Raw genomic sequence first — 7,511 nt, 5'->3', positions numbered from 1 at the left:
TCATCCTCATGGCTCTATCAGATCTCCATGCAGGCATTCAGTAAACCTGCTTCACACTGCCCATGGCCATTTCCAAAACACAAAACTTGTAAACTCAATGACCCTCTCTTTCCTGAATTTCTTATAGTCCACAATACCAGGCAGGGTGCCAGTTTGTTAATGGGGGGGGGGCGGGAATAAAGCAGACCTTGAAGAACAGGACACTTCTTGACCATTCAGGCCCTTCAAAAGAGCCTACATTCTTCCTGTTGCCCTAGTGCAGGTTAGCTGGCACAATCTCAATGGTTGTAATCTCTCAAACAATTTGCAGATGAATGGGCAGCAGTTTAGGCCCTATGATTTCATTTGTGTATGTGCCATATCCCTCTGCTCACATCAGTCTATTTCTATGCAATGCTACCCTGACAATTTCTCAGGACACAGGCATAACAGCAAGCCTCTCAAATTGCTTCTAGCACAGTCCAGGTAAAGCTCTTTCTCACCCTCATAAGCCAACCCTCACAGTCCATAGCTCTTACAGCATTCAAGTCTTTCAATTCTGAGCAGAATAGTCCATCAAGCTGTATTTACAGCACTGCAAGGCATATCTTAGGACAAGGTTTCAAATCCTTCCACATTCCTCTTGAAAATCAGCTCCAAAAGGCCAAAGCCACACAGGGTGTCCAGCAGCAATCCCAGTCCTCGGTACCACTTTACTGTTGCAATCAGGTTTGCATTGCTGGTAGACATCACCCAACCAAAAGCAGCTTGTGGGAAAAAGAGGTTTATTTTGGCTTACAGGCTCAAGGGAAAGCTCCACAATGGCAGGGAAAAATGATGGCATGAGCAGGTGGACATCACTCCCTGGCCAGCATAAGGTGGACAATAGCAACAGGAGAGTGTGCCAAATACTGACAAGGGGACACTGGCTCTAATACCCATAAGCCCGCTTCCAACAATACACTGCCTCCAGGAGGCGTTAATCCCCAAATCTCCATCAGCTGCGAACCTAGCATTCAGAACCCGTAAGTTCATGGGGGACACCTGAATCAAACCACCACAGGATCCAAACTCAGGTACTCATGCTTGCAGGGCATGTGTCATTGAGGCATATCCCCAGCACTGTTTTTCTATGCTTTGTCCTTCTTACCTACATACGTCGTACTTGCTGTATTCATGGGCTTTTTATCACTGTGACAAAGTTCCCAAGATAATCAGCATTATAAAGGAAATATCAATGTGGCTCATGGTTTCAGAGGTTTTAGGGCATGTCCATGTGTTCCTGTGGATCTGGGCCTGTGGTGGCATAGTCCATCATGGAGGGAGCATTTCAGCGCTTCATGGCAGCTAGGAAGAAGGAGAGCAAGGGGCGGGGTCTCAATATCCCTTTTAAGAACAGTGCCCCAATGACTTAGCTTCCTACCACTTGACCCCATTCTCTAGATGTTTCTTCCTCCCAATCCCAATAGCACCATGGGCTGGTGACTTGAGCCTCTGGGGAACAAATAAGAAGTGCATCTTCTCTGTTGACCCTGTTGAGATCCTGGTACATTAGTTATTTTTCCTTAATCTTATTTATTTTAGAGAGAGAGAGAAAAATAAAGAAGAAAGATAGAAGGAAGAAAGAGAAAGAAGAAAGAAAGAGGCAGATAGAGACTGGGCATGCCAGGGCCACCAGCTGCTTCAAACAAACTCCAGATACATGTGCCACCTTGTGTATCTGGCTTACATGAATCTGGGGAATTGAACCTGTGTCCTTTGGCATTGCAGGCAAGTGTCTTAGGCACTAAGCCATCTCTCCAGCCCTCTATCTATTCTTTGAGATGATCTCTCACTGAATCTGGAGCTGATGGATTCTGCTAAACCAGCTAGCCAGCAAATCCAAGGAATTCCCCGTCTCTACATTCCCAGTTCTGGGATTACAGGAGCTTCCATGGCTAGCTTTTCTGTGAGTACTGGGGGTCCACACTCAGGCCCTCATGCCCATAGGGTAAACACTTTTCCAGCTGAGCCATCTTACCAGCACACAACCTGTAGCAATGGTGTAACAACATTCTTGAATTGTCTCATGTGTTCCGTCCTTAGGAGTCCAGGCTTTAGGATCCACTTAGTTGGATCCTTTGCACAACTGCAGTTGATGTATTAACAGGGCTGGGTTTTAATATGACGCATGATGGCCAAGGAAGAATCTATATCCAAGTGCACATGGTTGTTGGCCACACCCAGTTCTTTGCTGGCTATGGGGACAAGGCCCTTGGTCCTTGCTGCATGGCCCCACTCTCTAGGGCAGTTTACAAAGTAGCAGTCTACATCTTCAGAGCCTCCAAGGTAAGTAGCAGCAAGACAACCATTGCATTCTCCAGCAACATTACCATGCACATGTTATCATGGACATCTTGTCACATTGTCTGGATACTGCTGGTCAGAAGCAGGTGATGGGAGACTCGGGAGAAGGAGATACACAAGGGTGTGGAATCTGCTGGTGCTTTATAGGCTTCATAATATATTAGTCTGTAGTAAGTACACAGAAGTAAAGGAAAAGCATTACAACTGTCTGAGAGCCCACGACAGCCATGGTGATTAGGGGTTTCTTCTCTATGAGCAAAAGAATAGCAAGGTGCTGACAGGCCAAGGGCAGGTAGAGGGTCTTCCTGGTGGAGGCACAATGACCCAAAGTCATGGACATGGGCCTCTTCCTTTAGTCCCTTTTCCTTTCTGAATAGGCCCTGCTATATGAACCTGGAACTATCTATGTTGCTGAGGCTGGCCTCAAACTTCAGATCCTCTTGCCTTAGAGTCCTGAGTGTTTGGATTACAGGTGTGTAGCACATGCTTGGCTCAGACAGGGTTTTGTAGTCCTCTCCATGACCAAAGGATTAGAAGCGGTCATCTGCAGAAACTCAAAGCATGGGTCAGTTGTGGCTTTGACTTAACATTAGCTGGTGGTAGTTTCTTGTTGACATCCAGAAGTAGTCATTTGTGAGTGGATTACATGTGGGTAGAGAAGGAAAAGGAAAGATTTTTTGTTGTTGGTTTTAGCAGTGGGTGGCCAGTGATGCTATTTTCTTTTTTAATATTTTTAAATATTTTTGTTAATTTTATTTATTTATTTATTTATTTGAGAGTGACAAACAGAGAGAGAAAGAGGCAGATAGATAGAGAATGGGCACGCCAGGGCTTCCAGCCACTGCAAGCAAACTCCAGATGCATGCGCCCCCTTGTGCATCTGGCTAACGTGGGTTCTGGGGAATCGAGCCTCGAAGTGGGGTCCTTAGGCTTCACAGAAGAGCACTTAACCACTAAGCCATCTCTCCAGCCCCAGTGATACTATTTTCTGAGATGGGTACTGTAAAAATCCATATCCTACTCTTCTAAGGCCACATGTGCCATTTGACACCAAAAGGATGTGTCCAGATGGCCTACAGAGTGGCCCAGCTGAGGGATGCAAGGTTTGGGAGTATTTTCAGTGCTGAGAGCTTTATGTAACCTTTTGGGGGATGCTTTCTGGCAAGTAGCCAAGAGATTATTTCAAAACACATTTCTGATTGCATAAATATCTTTGCTTCAACTTGGCAAGTGCAAGGTGCTTTCCCATGGCACTCAAAAGCATTAGCTCTTCATTCTCACAGATAAGAAGGATTCAGTCTTTCCTTCCTTGCTCACTTTTAACCATCAGCATCACCAGGTAGATTGCAGAGATGACGCCAAGGCTCAGACATTAAATGACTCACCTAATTCAGCCAAGATGCAGAGGGTCCAAAAGGCTTGGTTAATTCAGCCTAAGTCCTTCATCAATCAAAGTAAATGAAATACTGCACAAAATCCAAGCAGGGGTTTGGGGAGATGGCTCAGCAGTTAAAGGTGCTTGCTTTCAAAACCTGATAGCCCAGGCTCAATTCCCCAGGACCCTTTTGAAGTCAGATGCACAAAGTGGCACATGTGTCTGGAGTTTGTTTTCAGTGGCAAGAGGCCCTGGCATAGCTATATTTTCCTTCTTTCTTTTTTTCTCACAAATAAATAAATAAATAATTTTTTAAATCCTAGCAGGGGCTTCAGGATCATATCACAATGACGGCTGCATGAATCACCTGAAATGAAGTAGAACCAATATACTTTTAATGCTTATCCTTAACCAAGCTATGGAGAACTGTTAAAGACTCAAGGTCAAGGCTAGTAAACAGGAATCGTTCCTTTTACACACAGTTAACAGGCAGCTTATTGGAGAGGTGACTAACACCCAGAGCATGAAACCTTTGACTTCATGCCGACATCAGGTTAGCCGGCCATTGTGCCTAGAGTTGTTGTCTTATTTGCTTTTGAGCATTGGCCATGTGTTGTCTTTTGTTCTGGGCACATCGACCTGTTCCCAGGAATCTGCACTCAAGGTGAAGAAATGGAAATTGAGAGGCTAAATTGCATACGGGCACGCTGAATGAAAAGTGGAATCTGACCCTACGGTTACAGCCCTGCAGAACCACCTTTGTAACCTCCATGTTGTTAAATATGAAATCCTTGGTCTGGATCACAGGCCTGTGTTCCCTTGTGGGCACTAGAGCTTCAAGCCCCACCTGGAAACCTTCACATCAGAAGGAATTTAAAATGCTTCATTTTAGGGTACATGCCCAGTAAGGGAATAACTGGGTCTGTTGGCAGCTCTATAGTCAGCTTTTTCAGGAGTCCCCATATTGCTTTCCAAAGTGGTTGTACCATCTTACATTCCCACCAACAGTGGATGAGCATTCCTAATTCTCCACATCCTCACCAGCATTTATTTTCATTTGATTTTTTGATGTTTGCTATCCTTACTGGGATAAGGTGGAATCTCATAGTTGTTTTAATTTGCATTTCCCTGATGATTAGGGATGATGAACATTTTCTTAAATGTGTGTTTGTCATTTGTATTTCTTCCTCTGTGAACTGCCTGTCCAGCTCTTTGCCCCATTTTGTGAGTGGGTTGTTTGACTTTTTATTATTTAGATTTTTGAGTTCTTTGTAGGTTCTAGAGATTAGGCCTCTGTCAGTTGGATAATCAGCAAATATTTTCTCCCATTCTGTGGGTAATCTATTGGCTTTGCTTATTATATGTTTATCTGTAAAGAAACTCTTCAGCTTCATTCCATTGGTTGAGTGACTATTTAAGATCATGAGCTACTGGGGTTTTGTTCAGGAAGTCTTTTTCCATTCCTATATCATGGGAAGTTCTTCCTATATTTTTTTCCAGTAGTAGCAGTTAATCGCCACATAGTCTCACTCATCTACAGCACCTAACCTGAATCTACCCAAGATGCTGACATACCCAGCAAGCATCTCGAGGACTAGACAATAGGTTTGGTGAGGAGGGAGGGGAGGGCAGAGGAGGGAGTGGGAGACACAAATCTAGACCCAAACAGCAATGGTACCATAAAATTCTACTTCCTAAAAGGCAGACCAAATGGTTGAACCTTCACCAGGCCCCTAGAGGGAACACCTGAGCCACAAGACTCAGGGTATGATGAAGACTGACCTTAATCTTCTACAGTCTCTCTCTCTCTCTCTCTCTCTCTCTCTCTCTCTCTCTCTCTCTCTCTTGCTCTGTCTTCTCTCTAACTCTTTTGTATTAGTTGTCTTTTTCTTCTTTCTCTTAGTGGGCATTGACCTGTAACTCCCAGTACCAGCATGTGGCTATCATCCACAATGAGCTTTAGATCAGAGAGACCTACAAGGTTTCCTAAAAAGAAAGACAGAAAGTCAGAGTACTTGATGACCCACCAAAGGTTAGTGGTAAGACCCTACTGCTGAAGAGACCATATGCGGTTGACACATAAAATGGTATAATATGGCTGGAAGCTGGAAGAGAGTCAGTTCCCAGACAGTCAGTGCATCTAGTGCCAGAAGGTGCTACATGGGCGACTGGGGATTAATGACCAATATCTGTCCAAGCAACTCATAGTCTAACCTACTTAGCAGCAAATAACCTGTCATTATGCTCACACAAGTGCAATAGTGATGCCCAGCCATGGGGGAACCAACTGCTCTTGATTTGGATAATTGATCCCCTCAGTGGAACAGGACCCATAGCTGGAGCTGGGAAACAAGTCAGAACCATATCCAAACATAAGCCCACTCTCCATTATCAAGCTACCACCAATCGTGGGCTACAAGAGGGCCTACACCTATTAAATTCTCTACAAAAAAAATAAAGGTTATCCCGTTTGTCTGATGCTAACTTTACTCTCCGTTGGAGAATTTGCTTCTCTTTTTCAGATAGACTCAGATCCTAAGGAGCAAACCACCCCATCATACCTCACAAGGGCCCCAGCTGAAACTAAAAATAATTGGTGAAATAAGTAAGGGTGCTTGCTGTTTTCCTGGTGAAGTGGGTACCAGCACAACAGTGAAGGAGATGGACACAGAGAACAATCAAATCCTATCAAATCAGATATCCATATACCCAGAGGCCCCCCAACACCTCATCACTGAAGCAGACCAAAAATGAACCCAACATGGCTCAGGAAAATTTTGTGGAAGAGGAGGCGGAAAGAATGTCAGAGCCACACATGATACGCAGAGACATTTGTCCTACCTATAACTGTGGGCTAACTCCACAATGCATGACCCATATACCTCAACAAGGAGGGGTAAAGGGGAGGGGGTTGGACATGGATGAGCCTAACAATGGTACCAACTTGACTGTATTCACTGAATACAAAACTAATTTAAAAAAAAAAAAAAAAAAGCTTCATTTTCAGATGCCAGCAGGGGGCGCCCACATCCAGGCCAACCAAAGCCTGCTGTTGGCAGACATGGCCCAGAGGGCTGGGAGGATGGTGCTGGGAGTGTTAAAACCATAACCAGAGTCCAAGGTGTGCAGCAGGACTTGATTTTCCAGGTGAAGCTTTTTCACCCATCACTTCTTAAGTAGCCAAACATCCTCTCCAGCCCATGGCAAACCTGGCCAAGAGAGGGGCTCGCTTTCCTACCACCGAGCTGTAAGCCTGCAGCAGCTGATGTAGAACCGTATCCCCTGCGCCCAGTGCTGTCTTCGTAGGGTTTTCCCTGCCCTGTGAAGTCAGCGAAGGTGATTCCTGCATGTGGACAAGAAGAGACTGACTGTCCTTTCAAATCAAGCTTCTTTTGAAATTTGGTCCTTGGTATCTTTGGGCCCTGAATCCAGGGATTCCACTAACCACAGACAGAAAAATCTTTGAAAAAAACTATGGGGTTGGAGAGATGGCTTAGCAGTTAAGGTGCTTGCCTGTAAAGCCTAAGGACACAGGTTTGGTTCCCCAGGACCCATGTAAGCCAGATGCACAAGGGAGCACATGCCTCCAGGGTTCATTTGCCGTGGCTGGATGCCCTGGTGTGCCCATTCTCTGTCTGCCTCCCCCTCTCTCTCACCTTCTCTCTCAAAATGGATAAATAAAAGAATTTTTTTTGGTTCATTCGAGCATTTATTGAGCAGCTAAGCAGATACAAAGGTAATTAAAACATAGTTATAGATGAAGCATATCCATAGTAGGAGTAAGCAGTAAGCTTCACTGAATCACATTGAG

The sequence above is a fragment of the Jaculus jaculus genome, chromosome 2, assembly GCF_020740685.1.
Source record: "Jaculus jaculus isolate mJacJac1 chromosome 2, mJacJac1.mat.Y.cur, whole genome shotgun sequence".
NCBI classification, from domain to species: domain Eukaryota; kingdom Metazoa; phylum Chordata; class Mammalia; order Rodentia; family Dipodidae; genus Jaculus; species Jaculus jaculus.
The sequence above is the reverse complement of the archived record's forward strand: the minus strand, read 5'-3'. Positions refer to the sequence as shown.